Here is a 23,804-nt window from a genome sequence, read left to right as displayed (position 1 = left end):
AAGCGCATGGAAAGATAGTACATATCACTGCAACATCATCTTGAGGTAGAATAGGTGAAGAAACTCCCAGTGTCTATCATCATTGGCTCTTGGTGGAGAAACAGTGTATGTTTTATGAAGAGGAAATGAGGAGGCAGCCCCCGCTTAGGCACATCTATAGCATTGTTCATGGATTTGACAGTTTCTTTAACATGGCAGATGGTATTACGTCTTCTGTAACATACTGGTAGTGTTTATTACTACTACTATTACTTTTCTGTAACATGAGTCACTTCATTTAATTACAGTGAAGTTTATTGGATTTACAGAAAGTGCACAATAATTGATTAAACACAATTAGGCAGGTGCATAAATTTGGGCACTGCAAAAAAGAAATGAAATCAATATTTAATAGATCCTCCTTTTGCAGAAATTACAGACTCCAAACGCTTCCTGTAGGTTCCAATTAGAGTCTGGATTCTGGTTGAAGGTATTTTTGACCATTGCTCTTTACAAAACATCTCTAGTTCATTCAGGTTTGATGGCTTCCGAGCATGGACAGCTCTCTTTAACTCACACCACAGATTTTCAATGATATTCAGGTCTGGGGACTGAGATGGCTATTCCAGAACGTTGTACTTGTTCCTCTGCATGAATGCCTTAGTGGATTTTGACCAGTGTTTAGGGTCGTTGTCTTGTTGAAAGATCCAGCCTTGGCACAGCTTCAGCTTTGTCACTGATTCCTGGTATTGGTCTTCAGAATCTGCTGATACTGAGTGGAATCTATGCGCCCCTTAACTTTGACAAGATTCCCAGTCCCTGCACTGGCCACACAGCCCCACAGCATGATGGAACCACCACCATATTTTACTGTAGGTAGCAGGTGTTTTTCTTGGAATGCTGTGTTCTTTTTCCTACATGCATAACGCCCCTCGTTATGCCCAAATACCTCATCAGTCCGCAGCACCTTATTCCAAAATGAAGCTGGCTTGTCCAAATGTGCTTTAGCATACCTCAAGTGGCTCTGTTTGTGCTGTGGGCTTCCTCTGCATTACTCTCGCATACAGCATCTCCTTGTGTAAAGTACGCCGAATGGTTAAACGATGCGCAGTGACTCCATCTGCAGCAAGATGATGTTGTAGGTCTTTGGTGCTGGTCTGTGTGTTACTTCTGCCTATCCAAGATTTTTCTTGGTCTGCCACTTTGAGCCATAACTTGAACTGAGCCTGTGGTCTTCCGTTTCCTCAATATGTACCTAACTGTGGAAACAGACAGCTGAAATCTCTGAGACAGTTTTCTATATCCTTCCCCTAAACCATGATGGTGAACAATCTTTGTCTTCAGGTCATTTGAGAGTTGTTTTGAGAGCCCCATGTTGCTACTCTTCAGAGAAAATTAAAAGATGACGGAAACTTCCAACTGACCCCCTTAAATACTATTTCTCATAATTGGATTCACCTGTGTATATAGGTCAGGTGCACTGAGCTTATCAAGCCAACTTGAGTTCCAATAATTAGTTCTTAAGGTTTTGGAATCAATAAAATGAAAACAGTGCCCAAATTTATGCACCTGCCTAATTTTATTTAAACAATGATTGCGCACCTACTGTAAATCCAATAAACTACATTTCACTTCTCAAATATCATTGTGTGTGTCTCCTATATGATATATTTAACTGAAATTTTTTATCGTAACAACCAGCGATTTATACAGGAATATCATGACGATTAACGAGGTTACCCAAACTTTCGCATCCCACTGTAAATTACAGCGGTCACTCAGGTTTCTGCTGTGTTAGCGGTCGCTGAGTCTTCTGAATATGTGGCACTGTAACATTACATCAGACAGTCACTCAACTTTCTGTAATATCAGTGGTCATCTTGTCTTTGCATATGGCAGTGGCCCCCTATAGGGATGGTCAATAAGATGCAAAAATTCTGAGTTGGATGCAGGATTATGCAAATTCTGTATGTAAATGTATACAGCTTGGAAATGGGCCAATCAAATTAAACCTTTGTGAGATTTGATTGGACAATTTTCAAGCCACATACATGTACATACTGTATTTGCATATTCCTGCATGAACCCTGAATGATTTGCATCTCATTGACCATCCCTAGTCACTTAGATTTGGCAGAGGTCATATGTTCTTTCATAAAATGGCTGCAGCTCACTCAGTCTGTAGTGACATGGCTGCAATCATGCTACTTTGTATATGGAAGCAATTACCTGATCACCTGCAGTCGAAACATGACCAACATGGCCCTAGTCCTTACATCTTGTGAAACAAAGATGAGTCGTGCTGCTGTGGAACATCAACAACTTCTATCTTTTATTCACAGCTGCATATGGCAGTATAACACATGATGGGTGTAAAAGAGGGCATTCAAATTTGCTATAGATAGAAAACCTGGATATTGATTGCCATGGCCTTTTGGTGAGGAGGTGTCAAGAGTTCAGCTTCTTTGCTTTCAGGGTTAAAATTCTATGCGCTATAACCTATTCTAGCGATAACCAAGTGTTAAGACATTAATCAGGCAAAAAGCAGCTATTTGTCTGAGCAATGCTCCTATGTCCCAAGTAGTGTTGGGCGAACATCTAGATGTTCGGGTTCGGGCCGAACAGGCCGAACATGGCCGCGATGTTCGGGTGTTCGACCCGAACTCCGAACATAATGGAAGTCAATGGGGACCCGAACTTTTGTGGTTTGTAAAGCCTCCTTACATGCTACATACCCCAAATTTACAGGGTATGTGCACCTTGGGAGTGGGTACAAGAGGAAAAAAAAATTAGCAAAAAGAGCTTATAGTTTTTGAGAAAATCGATTTTAAATTTTCAAAGGGAAAACTGTCTTTTAAATGCGGGAAATGTCTGTTTTCTTTGCACAGGTAACATGTTTTTTGTCGGCATGCAGTCATAAATGTAATACATATAAGAGGTTCCAGGAAAAGGGACCGGTAACGCTAACCCAGCAGCAGCACACGTGATGGAACAGGAGGAGGCGCAGGAGGAGAAGGCCACGCTTTGTGAGACACAACAACCCAGGCCTTGCATGAGGGCAAGAAGCGTGCGGATAGCATGCTTTGTACCGCCATGCAGTCATAAATGTAATAAAGATAAGTGGTTCAATAAACAGGGACCACGCGGCAACGCTAACCCAGCAGCAGCAGACGTGATGGAACAGGAGCAGGCGCAGGAGGAGAAGGCCACGCTTTGTGAGACACAACAACCCAGGCCTTGCATGAGGGCAAGAAGCGTGCGGATAGCATGCTTTGTACCGCCATGCAGTCATAAATGTAATAAAGATAAGTGGTTCAATAAACAGGGACCACGCGGCAACGCTAACCCAGCAGCAGCAGACGTGATGGAACAGGAGCAGGCGCAGGAGGAGAAGGCCACGGTTTTTGAGACACAACAACCTAGGCCTTGCATGAGGACAAAAAGCGTGCGGATATAGCAGCAATGCTTTTTGCCGCCATGCAGTCATAAATGTAATACAGATGAGAGGTTCAATAAACAGGGACCGGAAATGCTACACCATCCCAGATGTTCATTGGTCATGTTACTTGGTTGGGGTCCTGGAGTGTTGCGTAGTCATTTCCAATCCAGGATTGATTCATTTTAATTTGAGTCAGACGGTCTGCATTTTCTGTGGAGAGGCGGATACGCCGATCGGTGATGATGCCTCCGGCAGCACTGAAACAACGTTCCGACATAACGCTGGCTGCCGGGCAAGCCAGCACCTCTATTGCGTACATTGCCAGTTCGTGCCAGGTGTCTAGCTTCGATACCCAATAGTTGAAGGGTGCAGATGGATTGTTCGACACAGCTACGTCATCTGACATGTAGTCCTTGACCATCTTCTCCAGGCGATCGGTGTTGGAGGTGGATCTGCACGCTTGCTGTTCAGTGGGCTGCTGCTGCATGGGTGTCAGAAAATTTTCCCACTCCAAGGACACTGCCGATACCGTTCCCTTTTGGGCACTAGCTGCGGCTTGCGTTGTTTGCTGCCCTCCTGGTCGTCCTGGGTTTGCGGAAGTCAGTCTGTCTGCGTACAACTGGCTAGAGGAGGGGGAGGATGTCAATCTCCTCTCTAAAGTCTCCACAAGGGCCTGCTGGTATTCTTCCATTTTGACCTGTCTGACTCTTTCTTCAAGCAGTTTTGGAACATTGTGTTTGTACCGTGGATCCAGAAGGGTATAAACCCAGTAATTGGTGTTGTCCAGAATGCGCACAATGCGTGGGTCACGCTCAATGCAGTCTAGCATGAATTGAGCCATGTGTGCCAGAGTCCTACCAGAATCCTCATCATCCTCTTGTGAGCGTTGTGATAGTTGTTGTGATGCATCATAGTCGTCACCTTCCTCCTGGTCTGCTTCTGCTGACCATTCGCGTTGAATTGTGGAAGTCCAACGTGCACCGCTCTGGCCCTCGTCAGTGGTGGCATGAAATTCCTGCTCCAACTCCAGCTGTTCCTCCTCCTCTTCTTCGTCATAGCTGCTGGGGCCAGCGTTCCCTGAGGCGGATGGCCTGATGTTGGTACCATCACGCTGATCGTTTTCTCCTTCAGATTCCCCCAGTTGCATCATGACAGCTGTTTCCTTGATTTTCAACATTGACCTCTTCAGTAAACACAGCAGTGGTATGGTAATGCTGACTGAAGAGTTGTCACTGCTCACAAGCAACGTGGATTGCTCAAAATTTTGGAGGACTTGGCAGAGGTCCAACATGTTGGCCCAATCGGATCCACAGAAGCTTGCAGCTGTCCGGATGCACCTCGGTACTGCGCCGTCATGTACTGGACCACTGCACTCTTCTGCTCACAAAAGCGTGCTAGCATGTGCAGCGTAGAATTCCAGCGCGTAGGGACATCACACAGCAAGCGATGGTGGGGGAGATTGAAGCGCTCCTGCATCTTGGCGAGTGCCCCCGAAGCAGTACTGGAATTTCTACAATGTTTGGCCACTCGACGCACCTTCAACAGAAGATCGGCCACGCCTGGGTATGTCCTCAGGAACCGCTGAACTATTAGGTTCATCACGTGCGCCAGGCAAGGGATGTGTGTCAGCTTAGCCAACCTTAAAGCGCGAATGAGATTACTCCCATTATCACACACAACCATGCCCGGTTTCAAGTCCAGCGGTGCCAGCCACAAATCCGTCTGTTCCTTTATTCCCTTCCAAATTTCCTCCCCTGTGTGCTGCTTATCCCCAAGGCAGATCAGCTTCAGCAACGCTTGCTGACGCATGCCAACAGCTGTGCTGCACTGCTTCCACGATCCTACTGCTGCTGGGTTAGCGTTTCCGGATGAGGTACAGCTTTGAGATGCGTTGGAGGAGAAGGAGTCAGAGAGGTAGGTGCTGCTGTTGTTATCCAGTGGGAGGGACGGCGGTGCAGCTGTTTGCGGCGTGGGCAACACCCGCGCCGTAGCAGGTGAGGAATCGCTGCCAGGCTCCACAAGGTTCACCCAGTGCGCGGTAAGGGAGATGTATCGACCCTGGCCGAACGCACTCGTCCAAGTGTCAGTGGTGAGGTGAACCTTGCAGGCAACGGCATTCTTCAAGCTTCGGGTTATTTTGCTGACCACGTGCTCATGCAACTCAGGCACTGCAGAGCGCGCAAAGTGGTAGCGGCTGGGAACCACGTAACGTGGGATGGCCACTGACATCATGCCCTTGAAGCTGTTTGTCTCCACCACTCGATATGGCAGCATTTCGCAGGCCAGAAGCTTGGCTATGCTGGCTGTTACTGCCACGGCCCGGGGGTCATTTGCTGGCAATTTCCTCTTGCGCTCAAACATCTCCGACACAGACAACTGAACCGTAGCGCTGCACACGGAAGGGCTGTTGGTTGTTGTGTTTGATGAACACTGGGAGACCTCAAGAGCACTACTCCGGAAAGTGACAGTGTCAGCGTCGTCTGATGTTTGTGAATGTTGTGAACCACGCAATGGCTGGGCTACTGCTGCTGCTGAGGCAGGTCTGGTGGTGAGTCTGGTGAACCCAAGGGAGGCAGTGTTGCTGGTACCCTGTCCTGCCGCGTTTGCCCACAGAGTGGGATGTTTGGATAGCATGTGGCGGCTCATGCTGGTGGTGGAGAGGTTGTTAATACTTTTCCCCCTGCTCAGGCGAGTCTTGCACACCTTGCAAATCGCCATGGTAACATCCTCAGTGCAGTCTTCAAAGAAAGCCCAGACTTTGGAGCACCTGCCTCCTTGCTGGCGATTTCTGTTTCCTCCTCTTTTGCCTCTCACTCTAACTTCCACGCTTGTGGTGCCTGAAATTGCGCGCCGCCTACCTTGTGGCACAAGGCGAACTCGTGCAGCAGTGGGTTCTTCAACAGACTCATCTGTGCTGCTGCTACGACGGCGATGTTCTCGTTCACAAATAAAATCTGGGTCTCTGTCCACATTGTCCATACCCTCCTCTTCCATCTCCTCAAACTCGTCATATGTCATTGTGGGGGGCCGCCGCCGTGGAGTAGAGCTCCCCAGAACAACCTCTGCGCAGCTCACTCCAACGTCGTCTTCCAGATCTTGTCGGCCGACCTCCTGCAATTGCAACCCCTCCTGCCCAACTTGCTCTGGGATTTGGGTTTCCGAGTCCTCCTCGGACTCGCCTTGTATTTCAGTGCGCGGTGCATTTCCCACAGTTAATGGTTGTGAATCCGGGCACAACATTTCTGGCTGTTCCTCCATTGACCTTTCATAGGTGGAAGTTTGTTGGGCTGGGAATAGCTCCTGCGAATACCCCATTGTGTCCTGAGGTAATTCATAGGACTGGTTATCTGGCAGTTGTGTGCGTGGTGTCGCTGCCGGTTGTGTCAGCTTTGTGCCCACTGGCTCCTTGTAACTGGCTGAGGACTCGGACCTCGTGCGTGATGTGCTGGTGCTGCTTAACCCACTGCTGGACGCTTGAGAGGTCATCCAAGTAATTATCTGGTCCTGTTCTTTTGGATTTGTGAGGGTTGTTGTCCTGGACAACATGGGCGGTATTGAGTGGGTTTTCTTGGGTGCTCCCCTGTGGCCTGTACGTGAACCGTCAGGGGAAACACCTCTTCCCTTGCCCCTTCCTCTTTCACCGGATTTCTTCCTCATTTCACTTATCCTTACAGTACACGCTGACTGGCAGCAGTACAGTGGCAGTACAGAAATGCTATACAGTACCACTATTCCCAGCAGCGACACAGAGCACAATGCTATACAGTGGCGGGTGAGCGGTGTACTACTGTTCCCAGGCCCAGCAGACACAGAGTGGAAGTAAACACAATGCTATATAGTCTGGCTGAGCGGTGTACACAGAGTGGCAGTACACACAATGCTATATAGTCTGGCTAAGCCGTGTACACAGAGTGTCAGAAAACACAATGCTATATATAGCGTGGCTGAGCGAGGTGCACAGTGGCAGTACACACAATGCTATATTAGTCAGGCTAAGCCGTGTACACAGAGTGTCAGTAAACAATGGTATATAGTCTGGCTGAGCGGTGTACACAGAGTGTCAGTAAACAACGGTATATAGTCTGGCTGAGCGGTGTACACAGAGTGGCAGTAAACACAATGCTATATATAGTGTGGCTGAGCGAGGTGCACAGTGGCAGTACACACAATGCTATATAGTCAGGCTAAGCCGTGTACACAGAGTGTCAGAAAACACAATGCTATATATAGCGTGGCTGAGCGAGGTGCACAGTGGCAGTACACACAATGCTTTATAGTCAGGCTGAGCCGTGTACACAGAGTGTCAGTAAACAATGGTATATAGTCTGGCTGAGCGGTGTACACAGAGTGTCAGTAAACAACGGTATATAGTCTGGCTGAGCGGTGTACACAGAGTGGCAGTAAACACAATGCTATATATAGCGTGGCTGAGCGAGGTGCACAGTGGCAGTACACACAATGCTATAGAGCCAGGCTAAGCCGTGTACACAGAGTGTCAGAAAACACAATGCTATATATAGCGTGGCTGAGCGAGGTGCACAGTGGCAGTACACACAATGCTATATTAGTCAGGCTAAGCCGTGTACACAGAGTGTCAGAAAACACAATGCTATATATAGCGTGGCTGAGCGAGGTGCACAGTGGCAGTACACACAATGCTATATATAGCGTGGCTGAGCGAGGTGCACAGTGGCAGTACACACAATGCTATATATAGCGTGGCTGAGCGAGGTGCACAGTGGCAGTACACACAATGCTATATTAGTCAGGCTAAGCCGTGTACACAGAGTGTCAGAAAACACAATGCTATATATATAGCGTGGCTGAGCGAGGTGCACAGTGGCAGTACACACAATGCTATATATAGCGTGGCTGAGCGAGGTGCACAGTGGCAGTACACACAATGCTATATATAGCGTGGCTGAGCAAGGTGCACAGTGGCAGTACACACAATGCTATATTAGTCAGGCTAAGCCGTGTACACAGAGTGTCAGAAAACACAATGCTATATATATAGCGTGGCTGAGCGAGGTGCACAGTGGCAGTACACACAATGCTATATATAGCGTGGCTGAGCGAGGTGCACAGTGGCAGTACACACAATGCTATATATAGCGTGGCTGAGCGAGGTGCACAGTGGCAGTACACACAATGCTATATATAGCGTGGCTGAGCGAGGTGCACAGTGGCAGTACACACAATGCTATATTAGTCAGGCTAAGCCGTGTACACAGAGTGTCAGAAAACACAATGCTATATATATAGCGTGGCTGAGCGAGGTGCACAGTGGCAGTACACACAATGCTATATATAGCGTGGCTAAGCGAGGTGCACAGTGGCAGTACACACAATGCTATATATAGCGTGGCTGAGCGAGGTGCACAGTGGCAGTACACACAATGCTATATTAGTCAGGCTAAGCCGTGTACACAGAGTGTCAGAAAACACAATGCTATATATATAGCGTGGCTGAGCGAGGTACACAGTGGCAGTAAACAATGCTATATATAGTGTGGCTGAGCGAGCGGTGTACTACTGTTCCCAGCAGCGACACACAATGACTGGGGGGGACCCTGGCTAGCGTGGCTGGAGAGCGAACTACCCTGCCTGCCTACCCAAAGCTAAACCCACAGACAAATGGCGGAGATATGACGTGGTTCGGGTATTTATTTACCCGAACCACGTGACCGTTCGGCCAATCAGAGCGCGTTCGGGCCCGAACCACGTGACCCGTTCGGCCAATCACAGCGCTAGCCGAACGTTCGGGGAACGTTCGGCCATGCGCTCTTAGTTCGGCCATGTGGCCGAACGGTTTGGCCGAGCACCGTCAGGTGTTCGGCCGAACTCGAACATCACCCGAACAGGGTGATGTTCTGCAGAACCCGAACAGTGGCGAACACTGTTCGCCCAACACTAGTCCCAAGCGATAGAGAGTGCGGGTTTGTGCTCTGGAGCTGTCCTTCAGCACCATGGCTCTGCTCTCCCTCCCCTGGGACATCCACCGCTGTAACCCACCATCTGCCGCTAGCCATCGCTAGAAAGATCCCAGCCACTTACACGACACCCACCACTACATGTCATGCTCTCCTGGCACCAACACTTCCCATCACTCTGCGTCGTCCCCCTGGACCACAGCGGCTGCATGTGTGAGAAGGGATTAAGGGGTAACTACCCCCTTGCATGTGGGGATAGGTCCTGGGGAGGCATATAATGGACTATAGGAGCACCCTTTCTCCTACTAGGTAATTAGGTATAGAGGGTCACTTTGACCCTCAAACTATTTAGTGTAAAAAGTAGGGTCAATGTTTACTAAAAGGACAACAACAAAAAATCTACTGCATTCTGTTTTTCATAAGTCACTTCTTACCCTCCATTACCACCCAATCCCACCAGTCCTGTTGGTCTCCACCCCTGCAGCTTCCTTTTTCCCAGAAGACCAGCAACTATTGCGAACATCCATCGCCCCACTGGACCTCACCAACACTCTGTCACTCTGTAATACTGGGAGCACCAGCAAAGCATCTTTGAACATCCTGCAAGTGCTCCATATTGATCCATAGTCTGAACCAATAAGTATCCTCCATGAGAATTCTCATTGATCATTTTGATAGACCAATGAGAATCCTCCTCAGGGAGGATTCTTATTGGTCCACATCGAAGTCCAGTGGGTAGCCCCAGTGGGAGCTACAAAGATACTTTGGTGGGCTCCAAGTATTATACAGTGACAGAATGCCGAGGAGCGGTGGAGTGGCAGATGTTCAGTATGGTGCTGGTATTGTGGACACAAATAGTGATGGGGCCGAAAGGAGCAGCGCTATGGGGAATGGGTTTATAATGGGAGACACCGAGAGCCCAATATAGTGCAGTACAGTGGCGGCTCCAGGAAATTTTTTTAGGGGGTGCTATGCAGGTGCTGGACCAATTTCCGGGGGAGCTGACGAGCTGCGGCGCGCCGCGGCAAAAAATGGGTGTGGCTACAACCTGCGGCGCGCGAAGCGCGCCGCGGCAAAAAATGGGCGTGGTCATGACCGGATGAGGGCGGGGCTAACTAATTTAAAGTGAACCCAGGGTGAGAGTGATATGGTGGCTGCCATATTTATTTCCTTTTAAACAATACTAGTTGCCTGGCAGCCCTGCTGATCTATTTGGCTGTAGTAGTGAACTGAATTACACCAGAAACAAGCCATGCAGCTAATCTTGTCAGTTCTGACAATATTGTCAGAAACCCCTGACCTGCTGCATGCTTGTTCAGGGTCTATAGTTGAAAGAATAAGAGGCAGAGGACCAGCACGGCAGCCAGGCAACTGGTATTGCTTAAAGGGAGATAAATATGGCAGCCTCAATATTATTCTCACCTCGGGTTCCCTTTAAAAGTGCAACGCAAAGACAGAGGGCCCAAGTTTTGGTGACCCTTTTCCCAGAAAATTCACATAATTGTGCAGGTTTTCTCAAGAAAATACACGTAATGTGAGCAGATTTTAACAAAAAACACGTCCAATGACCCCAATATGCACAATCGTTATCAGATATGGCTCCAATATGCGCAATCGGTAGCAGATATGGCCCCAATATGCGCAATCGGTAGCAGATATGACCCCAATATGCGCAATCGGTAGCAGATATGACCCCAATATGCGCAATCGGTAGCAGATATGGCCCCAATATGCGCAATCGGTAGCAGATATGGCCCCAATATGCGCAATCGGTAGCAGATATGGCCCCAATATGCGCAATCTGTAGCAGATATGGCCCCAATATGCACAATCGGTGGCAGATATGGTCCCAATATGCACAATCGGTGGCAGATATGGTCCCAATATGCACAATCGGTGGCAGATATGGTCCCAATATGCACAATCGGTGGCAGATATGGTCCCAATATGCACAATCGGTGGCAGATATGGTCCCAATATGCACAATCGGTGGCAGATATGGTCCCAATATGCACAATCGGTGGCAGATATGGTCCCAATATGCACAATCGGTGGCAGATATGGTCCCAATATGCACAATCGGTGGCAGATATGGTCCCAATATGCACAATCGGTGGCAGATATGGTCCCAATATGCACAATCGGTGGCAGATATGGTCCCAATATGCACAATCGGTGGCAGATATGGTCCCAATATGCACAATCGGTGGCAGATATGGTCCCAATATGCACAATCGGTGGCAGATATGGTCCCAATATGCACAATCGGTGGCAGATATGGTCCCAATATGCACAATCGGTGGCAGATATGGTCCCAATATGCACAATCGGTGGCAGATATGGTCCCAATATGCACAATCGGTGGCAGATATGGTCCCAATATGCACAATCGGTGGCAGATATGGTCCCAATATGCACAATCGTTATCAGATATGGCCCCAATATGCACAATCGGTAGCAGATATGGCCCCAATATGCACAATCGGTAGCAGATATGACCCCAATATGCACAATCCGTAGCAGATATGACTCCAATATGCACAATCCGTAGCAGATATGACCCCAATATGCACAATCGGTAGCAGAAATGACCCCAATATGCACAATCGGTAGCAGAAATGACCCCAATATGCACAATCGGTAGCAGAAATGACCCCAATATGCACAATCGGTAGCAGAAATGACCCCAATATGCACAATCGGTAGCAGAAATGACCCCAATATGCACAATCCGTAGCAGATATGACCCCAATATGCACAATCCGTAGCAGATATGACCCCAATATGCACAATCCGTAGCAGATATGACCCCCAATATGCACAATCCGTAGCAGATATGACCCCCAATATGCACAATCCGTAGCAGATATGACCCCCAATATGCACAATCCGTAGCAGATATGACCCCAATATGCACAATCAGCATCACCTGAAAAAGAAAAGAAAAACCCATTTACTCACCTACAGCCAGAAGACCTTCTTTCCCGACCTCCTGTCCCGAGTCCCGACCTCATTGTGGCGCGCAGCGCCCGCGCGCCCACGATCCTCTTCCTTCCCGACGTCACGACGAGACTTCCTGCCTGCATGCAGAGAGCAGGGCTACGGGAAAATGGCCGCCCGAAGCCATGCACTGCAGACTCGAAGTCTGCAGAACAGGGCTCCGGGCGGCCATCTTACCGTAGACTTGCCTGCTGCTCCGTGCTGCCGCTGTGTGAACTGACTTGGCGTCTTTTAGACGCCTGAAGTCAGTTCACTCCAGGGGGTGCTTTGGGGGTGCTTGGACAATTCTAGGGGGTGCTCGAGCACCCCCTTGCACCCCCCTGGCGCCGCCCCTGGTGCAGTATGTACTGGAAAAGTGGGTTTGATAAGGTAAGTATAAACTAATGCTCACAAACCAGAGTTACCATACAGGCAACCACTATGTAGGCAGGTGGGGAGAATTAGACCTGTCCCCACTCAGGATTAAGAAGTCGCTCTCTGTACATTCGAAAAAAGGGTCCAAATACTTTCCACCAAGGGTGGACTCTAATAGAGTGCAGGTAAACAGAGGCGCCAGAAGGATAAAAATGACTAAAATTGTTAAAAAGGAGGAAGTAGTGGTGGTGGACTTACCCCCTCGAACTAGACACAAGATGCTGTTGATTCATATTCAATAAAGAATAGTTTATTTACATACTACAAATAGATGCAACACGTTTTGCAGGTATATCCCGCTACATCAGGCTATAGAAGGAGCATATGACTCATGCAGGTCTGATACAAATCATTTAAGCTTAAAGAGGAACTCCAGTGAAAATAATGTAATAAAAAAGTGCTTCAATTTTACAATAATTATGTATATATGATTTAGTCAGTATTTGCCCATTGTAAAATCTTTTAAATCCCTGATTTACATTTTGACATTTATTACATGGTGACATTTTACTGCTGGCAGGTGATGTAGCTGCTGCACGGTTTTTGGCAGTTGGAAACAGCTGTAAACAGCTATTTCCCACAATGCAGCAAGGTTCACAGACAGGAAACTGCCAAGAGTACATACTTTTCTTGTTTCTTGTGGGAGGGGTTTCACCACAATCTCAGCCATACAGCGCCCCCTGATGGTCTGTTTGTGAAAAGGAATAGATTTCTCATGTAAAAGGGGGTATCAGCTACTGATTGGGATAAACTTCAATTCTTGGTCAGAGTTTCTCTTTAAAAGCTTTGTATCAGACCTGCATGAGCCATATGCTCCTTCTATAGCCTGATGAAGCGGGATATATCTGTGAAATGTGTTGCATCTATTTGGAGTATGTAAATAAACTATTTTTGTTGAATATTAATCAACAGCATCTTGTGTCTACTTCGAGGGGGTAAGTCCACTGCTACCTCCTCCTTTTTAACAATTTTAGTTATTTTTATCCTTCTGGTGCCTCAGTTTACCTGCACTGTATGGGGGATGGGGGCTGACATTGGCGGATGTACTGGGAAAGGAGTGGCACGTACCAAGAAGAATAGGATAAGGTGTAAATAACTGGCTGGTTGATAAAATTGTCTAAGCAGATTTGTTAACACCATGCTGGGTGCTAAAGGCAACAGGATCTTATATTAGAACTTGCCAGCACTTAACGGGCCTTCTATCTCAGTAATGATTGAGGATCATACCTGGGTTATTTTAGCAAAGGCAGAAAGAGATGTGAATTGTGTAGGTTTTAATTCTACATATTTTGTTTCAGGTAATATCCGATGTTTTAACCCTTTGTAGTGCCGACAAGTGAACATCACATTCAGACCAGTTATATTACATTTTATTTTTAACAAAATTCAGGCCGCAATGTCACAATAGTTCAGTACTGTTTGCAGTAATCTTTTTAGCATTGATTTAGGTTTTTGGCATTTTTTGGTATGGTTAGTGTAAATGAAAAGACTATCACATACGTTACTTGAACATTTTTGATGCTAGAAGTGCACAAAAACAATCCTACAATCATCTTGTATAGACAGTAATGGGAAAATTTAGATTAGCATAGCGTAACATTTTAGACTTGGAAAAGCTCAAGCTAATTGTTCAAGGGCATTTCACTAAATGTTCATACGCTGCCATAATGATTACACAAATTCTCTTTAGTGAAGATGTTACTGCAGTATAATGTTCCTGGGATAACGTAGTACAATTCTGGCTGTGCACAGAGCAGCAAGCCAGAAATCACAGCATCTCCTTGCTTGTACGTGACCTTCCTGAAGTACAACGCTGCCAATTCTAATGCATGGCCACTGTATAATCCAGCCATCACTGAGTGAAAGGAGAACTCCACCAAGAGTCACTGGGCTGGATGGTCAGTAGGTAAATATTTGCAAGTTTACCTACACTTAAAGAGAACCCCAGACAGCTGGGATCACAGAAGAGAGATACCTACCGAGGAAGAGGGAATCCACTGCATCTGCTTCCACAGACTTCCTGTGTCATCCTTGCCCCTCAAAGGCACAGTACTTCCATGGGAATGCTGTAAAGTCCGCTGATGTTCAGCCTAAATGCAGCAATGTGTTGGGGAAGATAAAGCATGTACGCTGTTCCAGCTGTACAGAGACACCACACATGTGACTCATGCAGATCGGGCCAATGCAGGGACAAACCCCTCCCACCTACCTACCACCTACCTGGTGGCTTAATTTTTAAGATTGCATCAGACTGTCACAGTTGCTGTTTAGAATCCACACTGCCTTCTTAAACTGAACGTGAACTTTTCTGCACTTAAAACTTATTAGAAGTCTTATCTCACTGCCCTGCAGCTGTTTGCACCCTCTATTTACTTTTCAGGAAACTGGGCTAAATTTCATGAAAAAACAGAAAGGAACTTCAGAGAATTTCTTACTGGGGCTAGTATTATTTATACCTATGTTTATCTGATCATGTCATGTCTCTTCAGGTACGCTTTAAAAGTGCAACCATCAGAAAAAGAAAGGAAAAAAGCTGATAACTTGACTCAACTTGACTGGGTGGGAAATATCAGGTTGCTAAATAGTAGTGCAAACCCAATATCCTGATGAACTCTGCCCTCTGGTCTTTGGAGGCTTCAGACACTGCCCCCTTCCTTGCCACCAAAAACATACACACTCACATACTCCCACACACACCAGACATAATCATCTTCTTGTCTCCTGCAAAACCCAGCCTTTTCCTGACCATTATCACCCCCACAGCACTAATTTTATCCTTATTTGCAACCTTAAAGGGAACTTGAAGCGAGGACAATTATTTAAAATAAACACACGTAGGTGCAAATGAATATTACATACTAACCTCACTGTCAGTTCCTCCCAGAAACTCACCATTTTCTCCTTACAGTGAAATCTTCCAGTTCTGACAATATTTTGTCAGAACTGAAATATACCAGTTGCTGTCAGTTATATATAAGCAGCTGTCAGTTACAGCTGAATGTGCAAGGTAATGTCAATGTTTCCCTATGGCTCAAGTGGGTGATATTACAGTTTAACTGTGTGCTGACCAGGAAGCTGGTAGGAGGTAATGGCCATTTTTAAAATGGAGGACGTAAAAATCCATAGATCACAGGGGACAAATGGGATGCAGGAGAGGAGAAAGAGATTGAGGAGTAGACTACACGGGAGGTAAGTATGACCTGTGTATGGTTATTTTGACTTTTTATTTTCAGTTCAGGTTCTCTTTAACCCTCCTGAAGTCCTATCTTCACCGTTCTTCACCTTTCACTTCCGTCTTTCTCCAACGTACTCCCATTTAACTGCTTGAGGACCACAGGCTTACACCCCCCCTAGTGACCAGGTGATTTTTTTTTACAATTCAGCACTCTGCAGCTAACAGTTTGCTGCACGGCCATACAACTTAGCACACAAATAAATCTTGCCTCCTTTTCATGCCACCAACAGAGCTTTCTGTTGGTGGCATCTGATTGCTGCTGTGGTTTTGATTTATTTTTTATAATTTTTTTTTCATAAAAATGCCTATTTTTAAATTATCACTCTCCCCTTCTCTCCCCAACACCCACTCACTCCCACCCCCCCCCTCCCCCCGAGACCCAATCATTGCAATATCCTCTCATGGGCATCAGCCTATGAGAGAGATCAGTTTGTGAACCACTTGAAGGGACAGTTCAGTGACAGAGCTGTCCCCCGTACAGTGTTGCAGGAGATCGCAGCGCTGAACATATAAACAACAGCTTTTTACTACCATTCTACTGTACTGCCAACCTTAACCTAAATTGTTGACTTCCCCAACCCTAAGCAATAAACATAGCCTAACCTTGACTTGTCCCTAATCGGACCTAGATCCAAAGTTAACCCCCTACCCCAATCCCTACTCATGCCTCTCTTCCCTAACTTGATAAACTAAGGATACTTACCATAGTTACTGGGATGAGAGAGTCTCAACAGAAGTTGTAGAGAAGCTCTGCACCCAGGAGACAGCAGCATTTCCTCTGATCCTTTTACACTGTTTAATATAGGTCAGGTTCACTTTATACATTTAAGATAAAGTTACATTATGTGAATTGCATTTATTTGTTACTTACATTACATCAGGCCTACAATGACTAAGTTTTCCTGTCGAGTCGATGCCTTCTGTGCCCTGAACTCCTTTCAGGTATTGATTTACCTTCCCTGAAAACATTTGTCTTGAAAAATATCCTCCTCCACTGTTATGAAAATATGTCCATAATGCTACGATTTGTAATAGAGAATTACAAGGTCCTTTGCTGCACTTGACTGCCAAAAGTTTTTGGAACAGAACATTGTTCAGAGCAGTGTTATCAGATAGCAGGGCATTTTAAGGGCAAATGATCTGAGAAGTATCCTGTGGCTGAGATGTTGTTATAAAGTACTTTCTAGCCTTAATCACTTTCATGTATTGTACTGGCTGCTTGCCACATAGATAATGAAATTGAAGACTTGTGTCAGTTTTATTTTGAAATAAACGTGACATTGCACAAGTACACGTTGATGCATGATAAGGGAGAGCAGCCTGTTATGAGCTATAACGATAACTGAATCCTCTGATCCGAATCAATCAAATTCACTTTTGAGTGAATTTCTCTACCCAAACTTGAACTGGCATTAAATTTAGTCTAATCATTAATCAAGGTGACGCAAAATTCCTCATCTTGACAAACATACCATCCTGGTGGCTTACCTACTTAATGGACTACAAAAGAAGAATTGTTGGTGCTTTGTAACCCCGGTTAAAAAAAAAAAAGCAGATACTCACCTAAGGAGAGGGAAGGCTCGGTCCTAATGAGCCATCCCTCTCCTCTCCCGGTGCCCCCGGTGCTGCGCTGGCTCCTCCATTCTCATCCCACGCCGAGGGGACTCCAGAAGTCTTCGGGAGCCGAGTCCTCCCGAAGACAGGCGGCACACATGCGAGTGTGTCATAGTGCCCGCACGCGCGCGCGCGCGCGCAGTGTCGAGCGGCCCGTCTTCGGGAGCACTCGGGCTCCCGAAGCATTTCCGAAGCCTCCCTTCGGCCGGGAGACAGCGGTATTTGACCGAAACGGTCGAATACCGCTACGGGGGAGCCAGGACAGCAGCGGGCACCGAGAGAGGAGAGGGAATGCTTGATGGGACCCAGAGCCTCCCTCTCCTTAGGTGAGTATCTGACTTTTTTTTTTTTTAAACCGGTTCCCATTAGCTTTAAAGAGAAACTGTAATGGCATATAATAAAATGTAGTTAATTATTCAAGATACCCACTTTTACGTTAACCACTTCACCCCCAATGGTTTTTACCCTAACGGACCAGAGAAAATTTAATCTGTCATCTCCTTTCTTTAATTCGACAATAACTTTACCACCATTTATTGCACCATAATGATCTATACCTTGTTTTGTTTTTTTTTCGCCACAAATTAGGCTTTTTGGGGGTAATATTTGTTTTCAGTAATTACTTTACTTGCTATGCATTTAAAAGGGAAAAACAAGGGAAAAAAAGAGAAAATACTCTATTTCTCCAATTCCATCCCCTATAGTTTTAAAATAAACAATGATACTGTAAATAAAAACCACACATTTTATTGGCCCATATGTCCCGGTTATTACATTAACTTATGTCCCTGGTAACAATATATTCGTTTGAAATAAAGGTGTATTTTTTCTGTTTTGAGTTTTTAATAATGACAAGCCCTTATTTACAAAAAAATAAAAGTTATATTCTTTCATGCCATACATAATAAAAAGCAGAATCCCTGCACCGTCGGCACATCACTCACCTGCTCTCAGCAGATTAGTGGTGGTATCATCAGCCACATGTGAAGTCCTGAAGTCAGAAAAGGCCACAGCGCTAGGTGATCCACAGTAAAGGCACACCGTAAATCTGTTCCACCTCCGAAATTAGCACTTCCCACTAGAGTGCTACTCTGTAGAAATTCTTGTGGTCAGATATGCTGCATTGCCCGCTCTCGTCCAGACTAGTTTCGGCGTTTCTCCTTCATCAGGGGGTTCTAGCTGTATCTTGGATTATTTTACATCAAAAAAGTATATTCATATTTTTTTCCACTGAGAGAATCCCTCTTTGTCTTATTGGTGCACTGAGCTGAACATTTAGGCATTAAGCATCCAGGTGGGATCTCTGGAGGTTGCACTTTATGGTGTGCTTATGGTGTGGATCGCCTAGTGCTGTGGCCTTTTCTGACTTGTTGCATCTATGGTGAAAAAGATATATCCCAGGCATGGCTGTGGTGTGTTTATTGGAGGAGTAATAGGCTACCACTTTGGGGCACCTCTACAAAAGAGCTTCTACATGTGAAGTCCTGCTTCCTTTCTAACTACAGCACCACCTCATGTGACTTGGCGACATATAACAGGTCACATGAGGCATTGCTGTAGCCATGTACACAGGACACTGCACATGCAGATGGAGATCCCATTGCTAGTGGGCTAATGGGTGGTGGAACTAATAGGCTAATGTGCAGTGATCTCCCGACATTAGCATCTGTAAAATTGCTTCACTGTTGTATTGGGCATCAGCCTCATGGAACCCCGAAATGGCCTCCTTGTGTACAGCACTGTGGAGGGAAGAAGGTGGTTTCAACGCCAGGCACCAAAACTAGGCACCGCTGTAGCAGTAATGTTATACTGCACAGGGCACGTAAGGGTAATTCACCTCTCCCTCCAAGTTGCTATGACTTTGAAGGGGAATAGAATATTATGCGGCCTGGGATTTGAGCGGCAGCAAGGTGAGCCATCATTCGTTTCACCCTACACCCAACTCACCGGCGGTGTACATATACTGTACATACGCCTGTGAAGGTATTCACAGTGGCAATATGCTCAGTTCCTGCCTCCGCAGCCATACTGGGTGGATCACTACAGGGAGGCCAACGATAATCGGGGGCACCTGTACACACTATAGATTTACAGATGAAACAATGATCGTTTCATCAAAGGATAATCTAAAGTGTGCATTTTGCTGTACAGTGTATGGCCAGCATAAGCTATTTTATGTAGCCAGTTTATCCTGCTCCATGTTTTTTCTTGCACACCCCTCTGTGTTATAAAGGTAGTCATTGCTTCTCTCAACCCTCTTTACGCACAAAGCAGATTTCTATATTATAGCCTGAATCAGGATTAATGCACTTAAATTGCATTTCATGGAATGTGCACAGATTTAAATGTAAAGATTAAATCATCTGCAACAAGAGAACCTGCACACACATATAAATGAATTTTTAAGTGGATCACATCTATGTCCGTATGAGACTAGAATAACCACACATCCTAAAGCATCTGTTCATTTGTGCCAAATAAAAAGTAAGAACTTAGAAGATGCTGAAATACCCAATAGTGAAAATATGAACATTTATAATATTCTTCATTAGTCACATACCTAAATTGACATGTGACATTATGAGATAAACACAGATACATATAATGACCACAGACACAGGCAGGAAGGAGGAGCTTGCCTAACCACCACCAGGAGCCGTTGAGCCGAGTCCCTGGCTTAGGGGTCAAAGCGAGCTTGCTGAATAGCCTGTATGGGTTTTTTAGCCAACTACACAGATGAGAGCATTTCATCAGCGGCTGTATTCACTGTTTTTGAACCTTCTGAGACTGCACTCCCCATTATGTCATTGGATCTAGCCCTTTGGAGCAGCATCTAAACCACTGTATTTGACACACACCACACAAACTCACACACACACCAAACATGCCACAGACGATAGGTGTTCAATTGAGCTAAATGACAGGATAAACTGCTGTACACAAAGATCCAAGTCATGAACTCTCTGATACTCACTTTTCTCCCACTCACAGGTAGGGTTATTTCAATAACTATTTTTCTAAAGGACACTTATTGCAGCACTAAAAGCAATGCTCTTTACTACAGTAGTAAATCATTGTATGGACATTTGCTCTGATGTCACACTGCCTGCCATTCGGCATATCAAATTAAATTGTACATATTACACAGATACAAATATCTTTTCACTGTAGCTACTAAATAAACCTCTTTGCATGAAACAGCAAAAACTAAAATAGATATATAAAATTGTTCAATATAATATTATTATAGAACAGCAACTTCCTAGGAGGGTTTAAGCACTTTACAATCTAGTAAGTGATTTGATGCAATCAGCAATCAAATGCAATGGTAAGAAAGAGCACCATCAGCTATCTTTATAAAGTAAACTGCACTCAAACAGAAACCACTTTTCCTCAGAAAAAGCTTTTAAAAAGATAAAATGAAGTAAAGGTGTAGTGTAAAACAGGTTCCACATTTTATTATTGATCTTTTTAACGTGAACCCATGTTCATTTGATGCTACCTAACATATAATTATATTTGACAACTGGCAACTGAACACACCTGTATGCAAGTTCACATAGCAGCCCTAATGCTAGGTACACACCATACAATTTTCTGGCAGATTTACCTGACAGATCAATTATTTCCATCATGTCCCATCTGAATTTCGATCGATTTTTTTATTTTCCGATCATTTTTTTAATGTTTTTTTTTTCAATGTTTTTTCATCGATTTTCATAGAACTGAACGAAAATCGATCGAAAAAAACAATTTAAAAAAAAAACAGAAAATCGATCGAAATTCAGATCGGACAAGTTGGAAATAATTGATCTGGCAGGTACATCTGCTAGAAAATGTTATAGTGTGTACCTAGCATAACATGCCAACTAGTTCAACTTGTTTGTTAAACCCTCTCCTACCACAGTTTAAAGCAGATCCGAGATCAAAAACTAACTATAACAAGTAACTTGTCTAAAATCTTATCTAAAGTTTAGATAGTTTACACAGCATATCTATCTGCAAACAGCTTCAAAAGTTTATGATTATTTATTCCTGTGATACAATGAGGGCAGCCATGTTCTGTTTGTCACATTGTCACTGGCTGAGGGCTGGAGATGCTATCAGCTTGCCTTTGTGTAAATTCAGTCCCCTCTCCTCCTCCCTCCTCCCCTCTGCCTCTGAAATAAATGGCTAGTAGTCTCCTCCTCCTCCACCTGCCCAGACTGAGCTCCCATAAGCCCTTGCTACAGTGCCAAGGCACAAAAGGAGCTGTGGGCGAGGCTTTTTTACTTTATAGGGAATTAGAATATTAAAACAAAACAAAAAAAGTATTTGGCTTGAGGAATGCCCTATAAACAATATGAAAGGAACACAATTATGCAATGAGTAAAACTTTATCTCGGATCCACTTTAAAGGGGAACTTCAGCCTAAACAAACATACTGTCATCAAGTTACATTAGTTATGTTAATTAGGATAGATAGGTAATATAATCTCTTACCCACCCTGTTTTAAAAGAACAGGCAAATGTTTGTGATTCATAGGGGCTGCCATCTTTGTCATGGGGCAGCCATCTTTTTGCTTGAAAGGAGGTGACAAGGAGCAGTAGACACAGTTCCAACTATCCTGTGTCCTGATTACCCCTCCCAGCTGCATGCGCTAGGTTTCAAATGTGAAATTAAAAATGTAAAAAAAAAAATTGCACCAAAACAGCAGAACGAGAACAACAAAATTAGAAATCCCATCATGCACAGCAGCAGGGGAAAAAAGCCCGGGCAGTTTTCTTCTGTGCAGCTAAAATGAGGCTTGTATAAGAGAAACAAAGTTCTGACGCTGTGAAACTGTTAAAGAAACACAAAGCCTTTTCAGTGCTGCCGAGTCGATTTTTAGTCCGGAGGTTCACTTTAAGACATATTTACACTTCCCTGAAACTAAATAGTAACATTGCACAACAAATCAATAGATTATTTTGTAATTAAGTAATTCCTGTGCAAACAAAGTAAAGAAAGTTATCTGCAGTTTCTGCATTGTTTACACAGCTTAGTACACATTAACACAATCTGATAATTTTGGACAATCTAATCAAATAGCAACTAAGTGAAGTAAAGGTTGAGTATAAATCCCTCCAGTTATTAGGTGACAAGTCATATGTTTTTAGCTGTTAAGTTTTATGCTCTGGTTAATGCTTTAGACTATAGATGGAATTTTAGATTCTTCCCGCTTTAAGTTTATGTATCCATTATTTATATTATTATTGTGCATTTATAAAGCGCTGACATCTTCCTCAACACTTTTACAAAGAGAATATAGTCATCCTTACCATAGTCAGTTATTGTCTTATGTTTCTGTTGTAATCTGAGGCCAACCCAGGAGCTTCAGGACTCTTTCACACATGTCTGGTGTGATTGGCGTGTGGCAAAAGAGCCCTCCCACAGAGCATTGCACCACACTATTGCATGTGTTTTGTTCCCTGAGGCAGACTGCCACGACAGGGAAATCTGCATGACCCCGCCCCCAGCTCAGAGACGTACTTACTTCCAGACAGGAGGTACGCCATGGCAATTTCTCCAATCTGCTCATGCTTGCCGCATCGCTACCATGACAAGCTATAAAGATTGTTTGTGGTGCCATTGACTCCCATGCAGCTTCTATGTTGGTTGCACCATTTCCACCGTCTCATAGAGATTAATGCCCACTGCAATGAGCTGCAGCAGGGGAGAGTACCACGACACACTGTTAATGTGAAAGGGGTCTCAGACTTGCTGCACATAGTCATTGGCTGCAAATTTTTAACATAGAAATGGAGAAAAATGTACACATCTGGGATACTTTGTAATAAGTTTAACTGAGCACACACTGAGTTCAACTCCGGAACACAGTTCTAGCACAGCAGATTATAATAGGCTGCATTTAGAAAAGTGCAATACAAGACAATTGTCGTTCTAATGGGTTGTAATAAAAGTTAATGCAAGTCCATAAAAGTAATTCAAATTTAATGACTGCAATAAGATAAAATGCTAACATTTGTATAGCACTTTTCTCCTAGCCAGCTCAAAGCACTGTGGCCACTCAGAAGTCCATTCTACAGCCCATGTAATCCTTACTAGTGAAGTGTTGACTATAGCCAAGCAAGCTGGTACTTGCACTGAGGAAAATTAGGCAATTGCGCAGGGCCCCTGAGCCTTGCTGCTGGGCCCTCCATGCCTCCC

Source organism: Hyperolius riggenbachi, chromosome 5 (assembly GCF_040937935.1).
Source record: "Hyperolius riggenbachi isolate aHypRig1 chromosome 5, aHypRig1.pri, whole genome shotgun sequence".
NCBI classification, from domain to species: domain Eukaryota; kingdom Metazoa; phylum Chordata; class Amphibia; order Anura; family Hyperoliidae; genus Hyperolius; species Hyperolius riggenbachi.
The sequence above is the reverse complement of the archived record's forward strand: the minus strand, read 5'-3'. Positions refer to the sequence as shown.